General features: G+C 45.1%; 1 protein-coding gene across 1 annotated transcript in view; it reads left to right on the forward strand.

Annotated features, from left to right (window-relative positions):
- The window catches only part of LOC144772694 (hyaluronidase-5-like), a 464,090-nt gene that overhangs the window by 156,130 nt on the left and 286,169 nt on the right, over positions 1 to 21,791 (forward strand). The gene's annotated exons all lie outside the window — the stretch shown is intronic.

Here is a 21,791-nt window from a genome sequence, read left to right on the forward strand (position 1 = left end):
TGTCAGTCTCCTTCCCTCCTTCGACAAGATGTGACCTAAGTAGGTTACTTCTTGTCGGCAAAATTGTAGTTTGGAAAGAGACACTTTGTGCTTCATGTCACATAAGTGATGCAATAATGATAACGTAGCTTTCTTGCAAATCTTTTCAGTGTCTGCAGCGATCAGTAGATCGTCTACATACTGAATCAGAGTTGAACCATTTGGTAGAACAATCGTGTCTAGTTGTGTTTTCAGGGCCTGACTGAATATTGATGGGCTTTCGCAGTAGCCTTGAGGAGCGCACTTGAAGCGGAAACTTCGTCCTCCTAAATTAAATCCGAAAATATCTCTACTCTCCTCAGCAATCGGGATACTGAAGAAAGCGTTCTTCAGGTCAATCACCGAGAACCAATTTGCTGAAGCTGGAACCATCGTCAATAAAGCAGTAATGTCGGGGACAACTGGAAACTGTGGGATAACTATCTTGTTTACTTCTCTGAGGTCGATCACGAACCTATACACAGGGGGTTGTGAAGGATCGGTACGTTTTAAGACGGGCAAAACTGGACTGTTACAAACATTTCCTGTTGTTTCTTCGATGACGTCTTTATCAATCAGGTCATAAACAATCGTCAATAACGCCTTTTCACATTCGCTAGATATTTTGTATTGGGGAATAAGTGGTAACCTAATGTTGGATTTCAATGTTATGACATACGGTGCTATCTACAAACGCCCTACATCATTAGAACCATTAGCCCATAGCACATCAGGAAGACTCGATAATTCAGTTGCAATATTTTCTTTCGACACATACATTGGGGAAATGACTTTCTTACCGAAAGTAAGTTGTACTCCTAATGGTGAACAGTACAAAGTCGCATATAACTTTTTTAGCAAATCCAATCCTAACAAATTTTCACCACAACCTGTTGTAAGAATGAGGGGTGCCTCTAATTCGCATGGGCCAATAGAAAGAGATACAGGACTGGAGATCGGGTTTCTAACAGGGGAGCCAGAGAAACCTACTGAGACATTCATTTCGCCAGACAAAGGTGCGCCAGGAAGTTTCGAGTGCATGATAGAACTTTTTGTAGCACCAGTATCCAGCAGAAATGGCTCTGACACTCCTGAGGCTATTACCTCGACATAAGGTCCATTCTGATCTACTGGAACTGAAACAACTCCCTCTCTTTGTCCATGGCTGTCCTAGCAATCGTTACCCTCATATTCATGTTCGGTGTAATAGTCGTCAGCATAGTACTGAGCTGACCTTGTCGACGCAATATTTTGTTGGTCGAAGCTGATCATTGAATTCTGAGGCGGAAAAGAAGTTGTATTCTGCGTGGAATTTCCACGGCCCCTACCTCTAGGGGCATGTTGAACACCTCTTCCCCTTACACCCGAAGCACCGCTCAAACGTCGCGCAAGAGCCGGACAATTACTGTTAAAGTGACCCTCTTCCTTGCAATATGCACATTGATTCGGGCCATAAGCAATACGCTGGTGGGAAAACTCGTTTCCTTGCGCGTTTCTCGAATACTGATGTTGCGGTTGATAACTGGGCTGACTAGCCGTACGAGGCGGATAAGCTTGCTGGAGAAGAACTTTAGTTTTTAAATCTTTTGTCTTTCTGTCTACTTTATCTAGCTCGTCTTTGCGCCTATTTTCATAGTACTGGGCTGTAGCTAAAATTTGAGCTGACGTAGAGACAGCCCAAGCACTCTCTGAGTCTTTCAATTTATTACATAGTTCAGGAATTAAATTATGTACGAACTTGTCTACAAACAATCTTTGGCCACCCTCGGTAGCCATATCTTGACCACTATGATCGGTGAAAGTCTCCTCGAATCTTGTGAAAAAGTCAGACACATTCTCATCTTTCTTCTGCTTGCATGCAGATAGCTTGTCCCAGTTCACGCGTACTTCAGGCATTATTGTTTTCATGTATGCAATAATTCTACCGGGAAGTTCAGCTATTAACGGCTCAGGTTTAGAACCACCAATTTGTCTAGCATCTATAGCGGCAATGTTCGCCCATGAGTCACCTAGTTCTTGGGCATGGTTCGTATGACGTATTTTGTTCCATAGAGGATGTGGAACAACGTTCCCAAACAGCATGTCTATGTCCGCTAAATTCATTATACATGAGCTTGCAGTTTGCGATAACTCCTTATAATACCCAGTCGGGTTTTTACGAGGATCAGGCAATGTCTGCTTGAGTGCTAAGACTTCGGATCGTTTCCAGGGGACATGTACCCATACACGCTGGAAATGAGGCAGAATTGGCGGTACTACATTTGCATCGCCTTCCCTCCAAACCGGAGGAACCTCTCTCATGGGGTACTGTCTCGCTCTTTTCCTATCTGATACGTCGTCTTCGTACAATGATCTAGAGACGTTTCCTTTACTCCTATAAGAGAGTAATAACTCTATCGCTTTCTCAACATCTCTGCCTGTAATCATGCCTTCGTGGAACTTAAAGCGTGTACGCCATAGTTCGTTCATTGTGTATGTGGGATCATTTGTCTCCAAATCTTCGCCCAGATATACACACATTTCTTCGAATACGTATCTCTGAGTGGGTGCATTCCATTGACGGAAACCTTCCATAACAGACTGAACATCATATCTAACAGTATCCGTAATCCATTTACGGGCTAGTTCATTTAGCACTTTTCTTTCGTCGTAATCAGGCAGTTGACTACGTAACTGTCTATCTTCTGTTTTAGGGGTCGTCTTAGGCGACCCGAAGAAAGGTGAAAGCAGACCAGTGACGGTACCTGTCACTCTTTGTCTAATAGAAGGAGAAGCTTGCGGAGGAGCAAGTGCATTGGAAAAAACAGGCTGAGGCAAAGAAGATGTAGAGGCAATAGTAGAGGAGATTGAAGTAGTAGCAGACGCTGTATCATAGACAATAGCTGGAGCTGTAGGCAAAGTCGTAGAAGTAGATGGAGTAGGTAGCAAAGATGGCGGCCCTTGAGAAGGCTGCGCCGGAGAAGTAGGAACCAGCTGAACAGTAGCTGGCGTGTGTGCAAAAGCTGTGTTTCGTGCGCCGGGGCGTGGTATAGAAAAACGCTTTGGCGTTGTAGTAGCGTCTAACGCATAAGGTGGAGGTGAGCTTAATAAGTGGGACATTAATGGATCTTTCTCGGATCTTTCCTCTTGACCTTGTCCCTTATTTGGTAACATCGGGTAGCATTTATCTACTGCTAGTTTCTTGCTCCTAAGTATTTGTTCGCTTTCTTGCTCTTCCTCGTTATCCCTGTATGCAACGGCGGCTTGCACCATCGACATACCTCTTTTATTCTTTTTCGCTAACTTTATTTCTTTCTGTTTGGCTTCTTTGCGCCATAAGCGGAAAGAGTCAAACATGGCCGGCCGGGCTTTTCTCTTAAATAATTTGACCTCTAAGTTATCTAATATTTCTGAGTCGAAACTACCATATTGGGGCCATTTTAAAACACCATCCTTGCGGGTGTATTTTATCTACACTTCATTATATGTGATAGGGCCTACGCCGTGCTTTACGGAGAGCTCATATGTTGGAGTTCCAATCGGAGGAACCGGACAGGAATCCTCTAATCGGGAGTCCTTACTATAACCAAGACAAAACAAGTTTCCAAGTCTGCTAAAACCAGGCATCTTTGCTCACTAGTCTAGCTTCAAACTTCAAAGGATTATCTGTTACGATATTTCTCGTGAATACACAAGTCCTTCGGCTTTGGGGCTTGCAAGTACCAAATCAAGGCGTATCTCAAGGATACCAAAAACTAAGGACAAACTAAGGACTGGGAGACGCTCCACTTATACTTAACTGAAGTATTTGAAGATCGGTGACGTCGCTAGAAGACTCGTCTATCGTTTCGCTCTACCAAGGATCACTGGGTCCAAAACAAGGCGATAGTCAGGGCAGCAGTCCTTCGTAGCCGTCGGGACGCGGGGAACCTCGCAGCAAAGACCTTCGGAACCATGTCGACATACAGGGGTCGCTGAAGTGGCTGGCCGTCCTCCCGAATTTTCACACGAAGCTCCTCACGAACATCTGGCTTGGACCGTCGCCGCTTGATACCGCCCCGAGTTGGGCGCCAACTGAGGTAACGGGTTTTTAGGAACCCGTTTGGTGCCAGGGGATAACACCCGAAGACCTCTGAGTTCTCCCTGTTCCGGACCACAGAAACACGGAGTCTTCTAGTCGAGTCAGGGATCGAGTTTTATTGATAGCTACCAAGTAACAGGTGTCCTAGAAGCACGACAAACACGGGTCATGTGTTCTCAGGAGACTGTTCGTTTTTACAGAACCAGCCTTCTCCTTATATACAGAAATAATAGCTGCAAGCAAGAATTCTTGAGTTTATGATATGGCTATACACATATTTCTACAATAATACGAAAGAGCGAAGTCATGTAGGCAAGCCCGTATTTTAGATGTCCAATGCGTGATAGATTACTCAGCCAAGCCCGGAACTCCCATCAGATATCGATGAAACCCCAATAAAGGAAGGCACCTCCTAGTCATAAAACTGGCCATAAACAGGGAACAGGACAGGTGTGTGTTTGTAGAAAGCATGGTTTGTATGTAGTGAATGGTTTGAGGAATGTTATGTATCGATGCTATCGCATTTGGCCACTGGGCGAGGGGCTGCTCAAACAGGTTTGGCTAAAGGCAATGGAGTCAGTTGGGACAGGTCAGGGGGATGTCAGGGAAGGAGGACGTGTCCTTTTATATCAAGCTCGACTTTTAATTGACTTATCATGAGGGCAAGACGTAAGATGGATGCCGTTCACAAAATGGAGTCTAAGGGGTCGGGGACGGAAACTACGATTTGGGGGTGTTGGCGACCCTCGATTATGACGCAAATGCATGGGAATGATGCCCTAATCATTATCGGTTCGCTGACACCTAATTCGTCATGGTATGTTGATATTTTGTGACACGGGTATTGGACCTCGATATCGGGATGACAACAGGGTCCAGATTTTCAGAACCACAGTCCCGCAAAACGAATTAGGATTCGCCCGCAACACTGGCGGGCGCATCCTGTATGTTTACATGGTGGCGGGTGGCAGCACCCGCCACAATGTAAAAATACATGTTTTACATTTGCATGTACAACATGGCAGGCACCGTGCGGTGCCTGCCACCTTGTACATGCAAATGTAGGGAGGTACCATAGGTACCCCCCACGTGCAGCACCTATCCCCCCTGGGAGCCCGCAATGGGCCCCCAAAGGCATTTTCCACCTGTCTTTTTGCGGCAGAAACTCAGCCGCAAAAGACAGGCATCCAAATGACCACGGCAGTGCCTGCACAGCACTGCCTCCATAGACCCCTTGTACCTGGTCCCGCAAGGCGGGCAGAAAAGGCCCGCCTTGCGGGATCACGGAAGCCGGTCTTCCCGTCCGCCGAGGTGCCTTTTCCCTTCCCACCGCCATCCTAATTTGGCGTGGGAATTTTAAGGGTGATGCCGGTATATCCGTGACCCCCGGGTCGGTGCTCCTCACCGCTGGCCCGGCGGTCGTGGATTTACCGCCATCGTAATCGGCCCCTCTATGCCCAATTCCTGTAATTGTCACCAGGACAATTGTTCCCCATGTTGCTGACAGCCAATCAGAGCACTCACACCTGCTAGAGTCTGACTCCCATAGGAATGCGATAGCCCAAGTGAAATAAAGCTCCTTGGGCCAATCAGAAACGTCTACATCATCCAAACTTTGTTTTCCTGGATATTGTTTTGTAAATTGCTATGGCTTTATGCGTAGCACAGTTCACATTAACAATCAACCACAGATATATGGGAAACCCTCATGGAGTATGGTATTAAATCTGTATAAAGCCAAAATACTGTATGCCAATTCCATAACAAATGTCCTATTAGGACCTCTTTTGTCTGTATCAAACCCCTGACACACACAGAACCTACATTAAGAAATGAAGTTGATATCATTATAGAACTGAATACTGTAAACAGTGATTACTTTATAGAAGAGTTTACCTTATACTAAGCTGCTTGCAAACACTGAAATGTCATGAAAAATACACCCCAGACTATTACAAAAATCTGCTAAGAACAGTGCACATTCTATGCAACAGCTGTCAAAAAAGATACTATTTTCTAGAAATAACCAAGATCTGAAGGTGCTATATATTCTACTATCTGCAGCGTTCATACTATGGTGAAAACTTTACATATAGTAAAAAAAGAACACATACATAGGTTGGTACCCGGTGCACAGCGCCTTCTATGTTAAGCAGAAATTGTCATGCTGAGACGATGCTCTTCAATAACTCAAGGGTGCTTTCAATACTATGGGGCATATCTATTAGAGGCCTGCGCCGGTGTTGCGTCACTAATTTAGACACACAGCACTTGATATCTACAAGTTGACTCATGTGGCCATGTGTGCCTGTTGTTGTAGACCTGTCTGGGAAAATACCTGCGCCAGAGACAACTCGTCAAAGAGAGACTAGAATATTCAAGGTAGGTGTTCCCCAGTAAAATCAAGCATAATACCCATGCAGTGATATTTTTGATTTTGGCAATGTGTGACGCATCGCTGGCAAGCGTCATGCAGAGCTTGAAATGCGTCAAACGTCCTGGGCATCTCCAACAGAGGCATAAGTAATGACACATTGGCTGTGGTACATGAAGACAAGCCACGTAAAATAGTTTGGGAAGGCAGGTCATGTGTCCCACACCAGGTAAACCTCAAAATGTGACAAATCAATTGGTGTCCCCAGGTGATGTATAACAAGGAAAAACAACCACTCCCATTTCCTATGTGTGAGGTGTTCTGTGGCACACATACATAGATGGTCAGGGCTCTGAGGGTTCATAATATGCAGGTAGGTGCCCCTCCTTCACAAAGACAATCCCATATGCAATGCAGGCACCCGAGCACCATGGTGCAATTGTGCCTATGTTTGTGCTAGGCAGCACATTATGTGCCAAGGGAGCCTGAAATATGAGGTAAGTGCAGTATGTCCAAAATACTGTACACTACTGTCCTTTCTCAGTGATACAGTGTAGTGAAGATAGATGACTTGCTGCACTGTAGTGCCACTTTCCCAAATATTAGGGCCACAGTGTCATGTGCGTATAGTGGGAACAATGCACTGCAAGTGTAGACTATGATGTCCCAAACTGACATCCACTTACTAATCTGTCTATGGCAGTAGCGTCACAACTTCAGTGAGTAGCAATGTATCATTTCGCTATGTGTGGATGGATGAAACCACATCAACATCACTAGGTAACAAATCACTGATGAAACCATGTGGTATGTCAGACAAGTCCACATGAGTACAGAGGCAACAAAAGTCTGAGATCGTTGTCTCTTCAATAGCTTACCTACTCTTGGTATCAGTCAAAGGTCAGCAAGGTCAATGGTGTGAGAAAAAGTACTGTGGAAATGAGAAAGTGTGTCACACATAACAGTATAGTTGTATGTTGATTAAAGTTACTGGACTAAGCCAGGAAGAAGTATGTGGAAAGGCCATGTGTTGCATGTCAGTGTAGTCCCCAGACATGTGCAAATGTCAATACTGGACAACATTGGGTCACCAATAGTACAAAACATGCATATGTCTCAGCAATACCGACAGTCTGTGTACACACATAAACATAGGTTGAAGGCCGCATTGACTGATGTAACCAATGTGATGGCGCACGTGTGCTGTGGAGTAAGTAGCCCAAATGAAAAGCATATGAAGCTAGCAGTGTGACAATCATTAAGACAAACACAATGCACCCAAACAGGTCATACATCAGTCATCAACACAGAATAAAATCCAGCTTGGATAAAGCACCACAGTTTACTCTGGATACCAATCTCAACATACATTAGCGACAACAATTAGTAAAATTAATGGCATAGTAAACAGTCCCCTAAACATTTGTATCATACACATACATGTGAAAAACCAAATGTCTAGTTTTAGAGTAGAAAGCTCCTTGTAAGAACATCAGTGTGTCCCACATAAATATGGCCCACATTACAATACATAAGCATCATTGAAAGTGCACCATGACAACGTTTCTGGCAAAAACAATACTTGAATGCTGACAATAAATAGCATGGCATTGCATGTGACATTTTTGAACTGCACCAAGTGTATGCACCAAAATCACATGGTCAAGTAATTGAACTATGAAACAGCTGTGCCAATGTCATGTAGGCCACAAACACAATCTGTGGTTCAACATGGACATTTGTATGTGAGTGTTAAACATGTTTGCAATGTCACACCCTACTTAATGAGGACCCACTAAATAGATATCAGATTAATAATCTGTCACTTCACACATATAATGAGTGAACATAACACTGATTGATCAGGTACATCGCTAAATACCCATCACAGTAAGCTACTGGATAAACAAGAAAATCAGGATGTAGAAATTTATAATGTTTCAGGCTTTGCTCATCATTTGCAATCTCACAGAGAACTGGAAAAGATATATGAAAACCTATGGCCTACTGTATAAGTAACACATATTTTGAAATACAGTAATACATTCAGTACACATAACACACACAGATATGATTGTAGCTGTAATTGAGAGCAAAAGCATGTCTAACTTTCAGCTGATCAAGGATATAGTCTCCAGCAATAGTTCATGACTCCAGAAGTGCATCCCCACACTGAGCCGGAGGGACACTACAACCATGCACAGGTTATGACCTGCAACATCGTGGAGAGAAGCGTTGGTGTGCTGAAACCCCAGTTGAGATGCCTGGACATGTCAGGGGGTAGATTGCTATACTCACCCTCTTTGGTCTGCAAAATCATCCTGATTTGTGCCATACTTCATAACCTCTGTTTCTGGACAATGTCCTGTGGGACATGGAACATGATGCTCAGGACCCAATTGAGGAGCATGAGGATGGAGGAGTGATTCGAAATACAGTGGCTGGTAGTTGGTGACGCACCCACCTTGTGCAGAATTTCTTCTCTTAAAGTACATGTACTTTGATGGAGAGAATGTCCAAACATAATAGGAAGTCTAACATGGAAATAAATGTTTGAATACATTATTTGTGTTGGTGTTTATGTCACAGTCCCAATAAACATCAGCTCACCCACATCTTGTCAAATAGAAATTGGCCTCAAATGTAATAATCATGTCATCAAACCTGTTGAGCAACATGGGGCCATGTGTCTCCCCTATCAATTGCATATAAATAGAAATGAAATGTGAAGCAGTGTACTGTATTAAAGGTACAAGCCAGGCATGCCTCATTTACTATTCCAATTTGATAATTACTCTCCCCTTGCCCGTGAACAGTGCAGACCTGACCTGGTGGCAGTCTTGCTGTGTTGTGCAGCAGCAAAGTGTCCAGCAGCTGGGACTCAGTGAAGTTAGGAACACAAACCACTAACTACCAAACCTGAGAATAACCTCACATTGTAGTGTATATCAACAATGTGTTACCATGCAGAATGATAGTATTTGGCTGTAAGTAACGTATTTGCAGATACCATCAGAGATAGTAAGTGACATTTTTAATGGACAAAGGCCTAGTGTCATGCGAACATGTAAAAGCTGTCACTTGTAAAGAAAGTATACATAAATGTGTTGTGCATCACAAAACACAGCACATGTGAACTATTTCCTGGCTATGTTGACACATATACCACATATTGCTACAGTACCGAGAAGGCCTGCAGTAAGCATCGCAGGCAGACGGATATCCTTGATGACTGTGTGACTACAGGAGTCCGCCCCCTCCAGGATCGATAAAGGCTGCATACTATCTGTAGCTCTTATACTCTTTTTTGACGGTGGAAACCGTATGTACGGTGACATCACTGCACCACAGCACACTCTAGCGTGTGTGCTGCAATAAACTCACTTAGTCACCTTATTTGGTCCTGAAGAAAACCTCAGCACCTCTTGTCTAGGCTGAAACATGTGGACCAGGTAAGGGGATAATGAAAATCAATCATATCTTCATAATTATCCCCTCTCTGTTTTTTTTTTGTTTAAGAAATTTTTATTCAGTTTTTAAAAGTACAGAAAACAATGCCATACAGTAATAATAATACATGAAATAAGGTAAAACAAGAGGCATATAAGAATAACAACCCAGAATAACCTAGAGGATGAAGAAAGAGGGAAAGAAGCAAAAGAAAGAGAAAAGAGAAAGAGAAGAAAGGAGAAAAGGGATGGGGAGGAGGAGGAAGAGAAAGGAGGAGAGAGGGAGAATCCAAAAGAGGAAGGAATATATGCTGAAAAATAGAAAGAAATTATGAAAGTAAAGGGGAAGGTGAAGAAGAAAGGAAGTTAACAAAGGGGAGCCATAGGAGATCAGACTTAATTTTTAACAATACAGAGGAAGAAGATGCAACAGCAATCCTATGCTCATCACAGATGAAATTCCACCAAGTAGTAACAGAGAGTTTGGAATTATCTTTCCAGCAGGACAGAATCACGTTGAAAGCGATAGCAAGAAAAAGATCAAATAGTTTAGCATTAGAAGAGGGAACAACAATCTCGTCTGATAATGTACCTAAAAATACATTCACTAAAGATAATGTTGCAGAGCAGTGAAACATTTGCATGCATATATTCCAAATAGATTTCCAAAAGGATAAAACTGAGGTGCACTCATACAATTGACGCTTAAGAGTACCTGTTGCGGAAGAACAAGACCAGCATGAGGAGGACGAAGAGGGCGAAAACTTGGAAATACTTACAGGAGTAAGGACAGCCCTATGATAAATGAAAAAAAGGGATTGCGTAATACGAGCAGCAAGAGAAACCTTAAACAATTTGGACCATAAACGATCCCAAACATCAACTGGTAACAAAACATTTAAATCAATTTCCCAAGCATCTTCAATAGCTGATTTGGGACAATCAATACCATTTGCCATTAATATTTTATAAACAAAGGCAGCTTTGGGTATATGTAGCGAAAATAAAGAGTAAAGAGGAGATAAGGAAGAAAAAGAAGGCAGAGCATTAGGTGGTAGAAGAGACGACAAATGAGATTGTAGGGCATGAGTTATGTTCATATACTCTTGTAGGCAGGAGTCTGGCAATTGGTAAACATTTTGTAAGTCATGAAAAGGGATAATAGAATCATTTGCAAAGAATTGATACACAAACAAAATCCCCTTCTCCTTCCAGTATTTGTAATAAGAAGACTTGCCCTTGTATTTTAGAAACTTATTATACCACACAATTGATGCCAAAAAACACTGTAGGGGGGATAAACCTTTGGAGAATGTGTCATGTAATAACGATTGGGAGTATTTAATAACCGGGTGTTTGGACAAAAATGTACAGTTAGACATATAGACAATATGTGGAAATGAAAAATCTTGTAACAATGAGCGTTCCAAGACAACCCATCTGGGAGTTTGGAGGACTGAAAAATCATAAGCTAAAGAAAAGGATTGCTTAATCACAAAAGCAGAGTGGTACAACTTAAAATTAGGAAAACGGACACCCCCTTCATTCTTGGGGCGGATGAGTTTCGCCAATGCAATGCGAGGGTGTTTGTCGTTCCACAAGAATTTAGAGCAGAGGGAGTTTAAGCGAGCAAAATAATAGTTAGGTATTTTTATAGGAAGCATAGAGACAGTATATAGAACGTGGGGCGTAATCATCATTTTATTAGTATCTAGTCTCCCCCACCATGACAGGAATAATGGGGACCATCATTGAAGAAGGGAGTGGAGTTTCTTGAGAAGTGAGTCAAACGTAAACTTAAGTGTATCAACTAGGGAGGAGGAAAACCAGATACCGAGGTATTTTATTTTAGAAGGACACCAGGTAAAATCTGTTGAGGCAAACATGTATTGGTAACAAACAGCATTTAAAGGCAAGACTTCAGTTTTAGATAAATTGAATTTATAACCTGAAATTGAGGAATATAAACGAACTTCATCCATGAAATGTGGGAGGGAAGTAACCGGGTTAGCCATATAGACAAGTATGTCATCTGCATACGTGTGGAAAATTAGTACGGTTTGGTAAACATTATCTGCGCCATCTTGCCTTTTTCCCCGATGCCACACTTTTTGTCGTGCGCACCCGCCATTTTTGGTGCCTCGATCAGAACCACCCTTTTGCATGCCACTGGCCCCCAGCATAGCCCTCCGCCCTCACTAAACCCGCACTCTGACAACCCCCGCTCGCACATGCCTTGGGTCATAAACCCCTCTTCAGCGCGGCTCTGCCTCAGAACCCCATCCTGTTCCCAGCGCGACACCTCCCTTCCTTCCTTTCATGGTCCCAGGCCCTTTTGACACAAACCCCCCTTTTCCTGTGTGCCCGTTTGTCTTCCTCGTTCCCAGGCCGACACCTAGCCCTGCCGATACTGTTTATTGCCCCTCCCTGTACAGTAGAAAGCTTCCCTCATCACAGGACCCCCGGGTTGATCAAAGCCCCCACCCTATGAGATCCGATCAAACCCCCACATTCCATGCATTGGCGGAATGCCCAGCTGCGCGATAATCATCACCTGTTGTGACCGGGGTGGGGACTTCAACTGTAAATGTGTGTGGGAACGGGCCTGAAGGGGAAATTTGGAGGATATCCTTTCATACTTCAAAGCATTACAAAACTGTGTTACCTGCAATAAAATTCATTTAACTGTGTATAAGAGGCCAGGCCTCAGAGATGCGGTTAGAGCACCTCAGAACGATACCTGCTGTTTGAACTGATGTGTTCTCCTCCGGAGAGAATAAACCTCGTTTCCTGCCTTCCCGTCTCCAGCGCCTGCCTCTTCATTGACTAATATTTCGTGGGTTAAAGAGGCGATACCGCCGGGCAAATATCGATTGTCCCCGACCTAGTTTTAACAATTGGCGTCCCAAGCGTGGGGCCCATCAGCGACTCGTGGATCCAGTGGGAGAGGTCCTGACGACAGAGTGAACGACTGCAACGATCGGGAGAGCTCTTGCCCAATAGACCCTCGTCTGGCAGCCGATCATCCGAACTTCACTGGTTCCAAACAGACCTCTCTCGAGTGATCTACGGTCCTGACTGGGAACCATCAGGAGTGCTGCGAGGAATACGAGGAAAAGAGGACGATCGGGCGCTGGATTCGGAAGACAAGAAACTGTCCATACGGTCCGGGTAAGGTCGTGTAGACACGACGAAGCACGAAATAATTGTTTAATTGTTCAGAAAATACTAGTATTACTCTTTGTTGACTCATTTGGAGATTCACTGTCTGCACACGGAGAAACAGTAGGCTCTTTCTCTTTGCAAACAGTGAAGGATAGGTAACGCAGCCGTCGCGCCTATCTTTCTCCCCCACTGAATTGATTATTTATTAACGGCCACTGATTAACTGTTTTTGACCCCGAGCTACTGTTCGCGGATCGTTTTCTGGAGATTCTCTGTCTACAAACAGGAAAGAACAGGTTCCCCTTTGCAGATAGTGAAAGGGTAGAGGACGCAGACCTTTTGCGAACCTACTTATTCTTCCCACTGGTCGTTTTATTGTTCATTTGATATTGGTTCATGAGGTATTCACTGCCTGCAAACAACGTAGAATAGAAATATTCTGTCTAGTCTTTGCACGCAGTGATAAGATAGGCAGTGCTGACTTTTTGTCCCTCGTTGTGAGCTGTCATGTCTGTCTTCTCCCCACTGGTCGATAGCTGGTTCAGCCCGGACCGTTTATTAGAGGTGGATCATCTAGCTCCGCTGGAAGGCACCCCTAATAAAGACATGTTCATAAACTATGGATTAGTTACCATAGCCTATAGTAAACTGTGGCACAGGTATACCAAAGAAAATCAAGAGAAACAGTGGCCACTGATAGGATCCTTCGATCTTGATAAAATAGAAACGTTAGAAATAGCCCTTCGTGATAATAAGACAACGCCGATTATGCTCGACTGTCTCGGTATGTGGCGCAAAGAAGCAATGCAACGAAAGAAAAGAGACGAGGACAGAGCAGGTAAAGGAATATACCGACAGGACGACCCCAGGACACAATGTCCCGAAAGTAATCCCCGACACTACGCACAGGACGGCCAGACTTAGGGCAAAACCAATGTGCTTTTTGTAGATATGCCGGGCACTGGAAAGCCCAATGCCCGACTCTACTGAACGTGAGTAGGAGCAGAGGGCCGACAGGAATAACAGGCCGGCAGAAAGGGAAGAGGCGCGAGACAAAGATGAATCAGACTGACATGGACAGGCCAGATGGAACCACCACGTTCGATTATGCCCGATGGCACAGATTTCGCCAGGCCAATTTCAGCGACATGTTCGAGTCCTCATAGATCAAACAACGCTAAGACGGGAAACCCAGTCTAGCTCTAAATTAACAGACGACAAACCCCGAATAAAGCAAAAAGAATAATGTACACACGTGACCAAGCATTCTTACGTTTAGCCAAGTAGGGAAAAGTTTAGGGTATTTCGAGGTAAGGGTTACACAAGTATCCTTCGCCGAGAGGACTAGGGATATTGCCAATGTTTTGAAAACCTACTACCTCCTTTTTCCGCATCCTTATAAGCATATAACTAAAAAAAACTGCCCCATTGCTCTAACGATAAGTATGCGCAGCATACAGAAAAAGATAATTATGGCCAATAACAGTTTTTGTTTGTCTTGGGTCTTTGTATATAATACTTGTACTGTCTCCCCGTCTGAGTTTGTGTGTACGTGATGCATGAATCTACGTCATCCCCCTGCCTGTGTTTCCGTGTTACTTAACTTCTGTTAACAAAAGCTTTAGCATGAAACAACCTGGAAAGAAAGGAATGAGGAAACGAAATCCGTAGGCCACTGATGAACTTGAACTTTTATTTAACATAACGAACAAGAAACAAATAACAATACGTAATAATAACACCTATTAATGCCCTAACAACAGAAAACGTTAGAAACAAGAACGGTAAACTGTAGAAAATGAAAGTCAGCAGAACACTCGCCCCCCCCCACTCTGGAACCTTCCAAGGTAGGGCAGGGTTACGGCCACGCCCAACCGGCAGCAACCCATATAAGGCGGGCCCTGCTGCCAACAGTCGGCCAGGAAATCGTAACATAGGGTGGAGCCGGAGGAGAGACAAGGGCCAGCGGGACCCAGCCAGGGGATCACCTTGACCACACCGGAGAGTTGTAGGGGGGGGAATGTCCATGTCCTCGACCCCCCTCTCTCTCTCCCCCAGTCCGGCCGCTGTGGCGCGTGGGAGTTTCAGGTAGTCCTGCCACATGTCCTCCCGGTCCGGCCACCAATGGCCAGGGACTGGGGCCAACTGGATCCGGCTGCAGCCGATGAGCCAAGGAACCCGTTCATGGGGCCAGAGCAAGGGGCGTCCGGCCGACATCCACCGGAAGCCCGGCCCAGAGAAGGACGGGACACTTCTTTCTTTTCTCCTCCGTAATGGCCGCAGCAGCACGCCAGGCGCCACTTGAATAATGGCTGCGACAACTCTGGGGGGAGGGATGTCTTGTACATACCTCCGCGGAAAATGAGTCCAGGCCGGGCTGGGAGGGAGAGGCGACGCGGACGAGCCTCTCCCACCTCCACGGATAGGAGGTTTCCCAACCCCCGGCCCGGCGCCGAACTCCTCCAGCCAGGCGGTGGTGCCGATACTTGCGCAGCACCGAACATACAGCGGTGGCGCCAATACTTGCGCAGCACCGAACATGCGCCGCAGGTGGCCATACTTCCGCAGCACTGGGCATGGGACTTGTGGAGCACGGGATGTGGAGAGGCCATCGTGCATGCCCATGAAAGAGAGCGGCATGGAGTGCACCGGAAGAGGGAGACGGCGCGAACGAGTCTCCCTCGCCCCCCCCCAGGTGGGGGGCACCACAGCTGCACCCTAGCCGAATGTCCTGCTTCCACAACACGGAGTTCCATTTCTTTTTGTCCCCAAAAAGGTCTCTTCCACTCTTGCAGGCTCGACGAGGGGGGAGCTGCTGCAGGGCCTCAAAATGGCGTCTGGGTCCGCTGGAAGGCGGGTCTAGGCCGCTAGAGTAACTTTGACCAGCAATGTAACTCGGGCGCTTGCCCACCGGGGCACGAGCCCCCACCTCCGACAGCATCTCCACAGCCTTGAAGATTCTACAAAGGTCCCAGGAGCCCTCGGCCCCTGCAGGTTTCCGGTGAGGGACAACTGTCTTGATCGCTAACGAAATAAGCATGACATAACCACTCCTTCTGTTAGCATGAATTCTTGAACTGCCGAAAAGGACTCTGGTCCAACTGCCGGTTGTAGGGAACATTTTTTCCTTGATGCTACTTCCGGACTAACCCGGCCCCGCCCAAAATGGCGCCGGTATCAATAGGAACTTACGAACACCTCGTGGTGTCTTTCTTTTGCTAAAAGGACTCGATGTTCCGAGACATGTTATGATCCTTTGTACACTTGACGGAAAAAAGGGAGGATTCACTCGACGAACATGTAACAGGACCACGTGAAAAAAAAAAATGTTTTTTCTCAAATGTACGATTCATTATGATATTACCCTAACTGACATGTAACCTCGCTTATGACACACACACACACATGGTATACCTATAGGAAACTTGATTGCAACTAGTCCAACTGTGCTTCCAATTATGAAATGAATGCCCCTTGATCCCTCAGCTATTCGATAGACGTTTTTAGTTTCCTGCCAGTGAATGAATGAACCTTTTTAACATGTTTTTAATCCTACAAAATAGCCCCCCCCTACTGTACGCACTTTAGCCATTGCCGTATCCGGCCAACCCCGATCACACCGTCATATCAACATGCTGAACGATTGTGCAAATAAAGGTTTTCGAAACTATAAACGGGTATTGCATGCTTTATTAAAATGTGGGATCGGCGGGAGAATTTTTTTCTGTGCACCCTACTTTGCTCTCTCTTTAAGGTTATTAGAAGATGGTTGCCCAGCCCCGGATGGGGGATCGAATCTAAGGCACGATACTCTGCCGTCAAATATGCGACTGACTCAGGGACTCGCGCATGGAGAAAGACCTCGACTTCTGAGGATGGGTAAAGTGAAACGGTGTGAATGATGGAATATAAAGGATGGGTAAAGTGAAACGATGTAAATGATAGAATATTATAAAAATACGACACTGAAAGGTACTAGGGAACAGAGTTGTCCGAAGAACTGATAAACCTTAGAACATCACAGCGTTGTGAGAGATTTAAGGACCCCGATAGCAAATACACCTACCAACTAGAAACCTCGCGCTAAGTGCTTCTGATTCTCTAACGTTTCCCTACTCACAGCCTATAAGGACACACTGCCCCCCCCCTTTTGACTCCAGAAACAACGACCCCAGGGATTCTATCCCGAGGAGATAAAACGAGTATGAGGTAAGTAAAAGACTTTCGTACCCGTGCTTTTGATATGCTCGAATGTTGTCCCCCCTCCCCTCCCCTCTTTTTCTCCCCCCTGCAGGCCACATCGGAATCACGACCGAGGTATGGTGAAGATCTGAAGCCTCGCCATGTCTGATACACGAAGCGGACTAACACTGCCAGGTGGCACCTAAGCACACCCACAAACAGCTCTTGTACCAAAAGAGCAAATAAATTGTATGGCATGATGAAAACGACCACCCTTAATCCGTGTAGCGTGAATGGACACATGTCACGTATGTCTGAAAAAATGAGAGGATGTTTGTGTATGACTGAAGCGTTGACTTGACTGGTCAAAGGACCGAGAATGCAAGAAATGCGACACAATGGTGCCCTTTTTACTCGATGCATGTCCCCTGTACACGGCCTAATGCTCGTCCATCCCAAACCGCATGCCTTCAAAAAATTCTAACACAGACCCGTAATGTCTTATGTTGTGTAATGCACTGAATAGCCTATCTTAATACACGGCCACTCCCCATGTCGTACGTGTACTATTTAGCCTGTTGTTGCACATCTCTCTCTCTCTCTCTCTCTCTCTCTCTCTCTCTCATCTCTCTCTCTCCCTCTCTCTCTCTCTCTCTCTCTCTCTCTCTCTCTCTCTCTCTCTCGCGCTCTTCCGAACGACTAGCACCTAAATTGGCAAACCGCCACCCCTAGTGCACCACCCAATTGGCTCCAAATACCGCAAGTATTTGCTCAAAATTTATCCTAAATAAAAATCGCCCTGACGCCGTGTCACTACCTCTCCTTTCTGCTAAAAATTGATGAAACCGAGATTTGGCCATAAGGGAAAGGACAGGTAAGACGACTGAGGTTCCCTAATCTGACCCGAAATAAGGGAACTACATGTCAGCGGCTCCTGTGTTATAAAAAGATGCCTCAGATAACGCGACCTTCCCCGTCCCGAATTGTCGCAATACCCAAACAGTAAAGGTGATCGAAACATCCTCATGTTCCCGGAACGCCCCCAGTTTCGTATCAGCTGCCCCAGACGAGAGTTATAAAAATGTCCCTCACCCCCGGTTGTAAGAGATGGGTCGATTTACACCCTTACCACAGTTTTCTATGTCCCTAGTTGTTTTCCACAAGACCCCGGTTTTTTAATTAAGTAGTCGGGTTGTAAGAGGCTATGTAGGAACCAGAATGATGTTTACAAAGTTAAGATTAGACCGAAGTGAAGAAATCGTTGCAATGAACCCTGTTGAAAGTGAAATGTTTAGCTGAAAGGCAGGATGCATTGATAGAATGAAAAATGTTTAGCCTATGTTCGTCCCTCAGAAAGATAACTATCAGACCATGGTGATAGCACACTGCACCCTTTTTTAAATATAAAGCCCTGGAGAACGGTATAGCTTTATAAGGCTCGTATTAGGAAGGTGGGTCTCCGACAGAAGAACTGACGTAACTGTAATGCAATATAAAGTACCAGATCTCGTACCACGACCAACAAACACCAAAGAAATAGTTGCGAAGGAAAGTTATAGTAAATCCAGCAAGCCCGTCATCACTCATTTATATGTTAGTTGTGAACCCCAATATAACGGACGTTTCCATTTTTTTGCCTGGAGCTGGGAGAGAAATAGACTTATGTGATTACCTTCCTCTGCCAATTCTCTAAAGACTGTCTTTTCAAACTCATTTAAGGGTACGACTGTCGGAGGAAAGAAGGACCGGATGTGGGAGCACGTGGCCTGACTACAGATTATGGAACATCTGCGACATTGGCCAAGGCGAGACCGCGACAGTAAGGAGCTGCAGGACGAGGCACTGTTTTCGACAAAATGAGAGGAAAGGGCTGACCTGATGCCCCTGCTCGATGTTCAACATATGCCGAAAAGTCCCCGCTCTCTGAACTTGGTCATGAGCCCGCCTACCTGAAATTTTCCGTCCCCCTAGTCTGTTCCCGATCTGGCCCTGCTCTATCCCCCTTTTTCTCCGACCTACCCTAAAGGACTGCTCACACGCTCATTTCTTCCATCTGAACTTTTTGACAATCAACTCAAAGGACACAGGGCGAAAAGGACCTTTTTGACCAGAAACGCGAGGAAAAGGTCGTGCCCTGCAACGCGAGACCTAGAATAGAGCTGGACCCGTAGCTCCACCGCCGGTGCTCCACAGCGCCAACAAAAGACGACAAGGAATGCTGAGAACTCACTAACTTCGAACATTGACACCCTTAATTATCGTTTCTACTATGTCTCATTTCTCTCCCAGCCACCATTGTATTGATTATGCTCCAACCAAATATGAACAGAACTTGCATGCGTAATGACCTATCAATTTACATTCCGAACGACAATAAGTAGCTATGAAATGTACTCAATGCTCTCACTACAGAATCATTTTTGTCCGATATTGCATTACTATGACTTTCCTGCAAACGAGTTTTTATCGATAGTCCCGCCTCCTAAGATGAAAGATTTTAAAATGTAATGTTTATAGCTCCTTCGCCTGGGTACCTACTTCTTTTCTTATGACAACCACAGTAGACATGAATAGGAAATAGGCCAGAAAGATGTCTTGGATATGTTAAAGGGAGGACTGTGGAAAATTAGTACGGTTTGGTAAACATTATCTGCGCCATCTTGCCTTTTTCCCCGATGCCACACTTTTTGTCGTGCGCACCCGCCATTTTTGGTGCCTCGATCAGAACCACCCTTTTGCATGCCACTGGCCCCCAGCATAGCCCTCCGCCCTCACTAAACCCGCACTCTGACAACCCCCGCTCGCACATGCCTTGGGTCATAAACCCCTCTTCAGCGCGGCTCTGCCTCAGAACCCCATCCTGTTCCCAGCGCAACACCTCCCTTCCTTCCTTTCATGGTCCCAGGCCCTTTTGACACAAACCCCCCTTTTCCTGTGTGCCCGTTTGTCTTCCTCGTTCCCAGGCCGACACCTAGCCCTGCCGATACTGTTTATTGCCCCTCCCCGTACAGTAGAAAGCTTCCCTCATCACAGGACCCCCGGGTTGATCAAAGCCCCCACCCTATGAGATCCGATCAAACCCCCACATTCCATGCATCGGCGGAATGCCCAGCTGCGCGATAATCATCACCTGTTGTGACCGGGGTGGGGACTTCAACTGTAAATGTGTGTGGGAACGGGCCTGAAGGGGAAATTTGGAGGATATCCTTTCATACTTCAAAGCATTACAAAACTGTGTTACCTGCAATAAAATTCATTTAACTGTGTATAAGAGGCCAGGCCTCAGAGATGCGGTTAGAGCACCTCAGAACGATACCTGCTGTTTGAACTGATGTGTTCTCCTCCGGAGAGAATAAACCTCGTTTCCTGCCTTCCCGTCTCCAGCGCCTGCCTCTTCATTGACTAATATTTCGTGGGTTAAAGAGGCGATACCGCCGGGCAAATATCGATTGTCCCCGACCTAGTTTTAACATACGCAGAGATTTTTGTTTCAATAGATGCTAGTTTAAAACCATTAATATTGGAGTTGTGACGGATGCGTTCTAAAAAAGGCTCAAGACATAAAATAAATAACAAAGGAGAAAGAGGACAACCTTGTCTTGTACCCCTGGAAAGGGGAAAAAAGCTAGAAAAGTGGTTATTGACAAAAATACTGGCCCGGGGAGAGGAATACAGGAGTTTGACCAAGGAAATGAAAGAGGGGCCAAAACCAAACCATTGCAAAGTACGAAACATAAATTGCCAATTGATGCGATCGAATGCTTTCTCAGCATCTAGTGACAGGGCAGCTAGGGGAAAGTTGAAGGCTTTACTGTGAGAAGTTATGTTGGAAAACATACGAGCATTGTCAGAGGCTATCCTACCTTTGACAAAGCCAACCTGGTCAGTTTTAATCAGGAGTGGGATGAGGGAGTCTAGACGGGAGGCGAGAATTTTGGCAACAATTTTACAATCATAATTAATCAGGGAAATCGGGCGAAACTTCTTACAAAGGGAATGGTCCTTATCTGGTTTGGGAATGATAATTATGAGGGCATCTAGAAAGGATCCTGAAGCTCTGGTAGAGGAAATAAAGGAGTTAAAAAGTTGTAGCAATTGAGGCACAAATATGGCATGAAACGTAGAATAAAACTCAATAGGTAAACCATCAGGTCCCGGTGCCTTCGATTTTTTGAGGGAATTGATGGCTTGGAGAATTTCCTGGAGGGAGATATCAGTCTCTAACTGAGCAAATTCTACTGGAAGTGAGGAGGGTGGTGAAGGGAGACCATCAAAGAAAGACATTAAATTAGGGTCAGACGGGTGGGTGTCATTAGTGTAGAGAGAACAATAATAATCATGAAAAACTTCCGCAATATCCTTGTCAGAGGAAACTAATTTGTTTGTACGTTCATTAAGAATTGGACCAATTGTTTTGTGTTCAGATTTGATTTTAAGATAATTTGCTAGCATTTTGCCCGCTTTGTTCTGGCCTCCATGGTATTTAGATTTGATTTTTAAGAGGGTGTTACAGGCTTCCACTGTAACAATTTTGTTTAAGTCA

This window comes from Lissotriton helveticus, chromosome 1_1 (genome assembly GCF_964261635.1).
Source record: "Lissotriton helveticus chromosome 1_1, aLisHel1.1, whole genome shotgun sequence".
NCBI classification, from domain to species: Eukaryota; Metazoa; Chordata; class Amphibia; order Caudata; family Salamandridae; genus Lissotriton; species Lissotriton helveticus.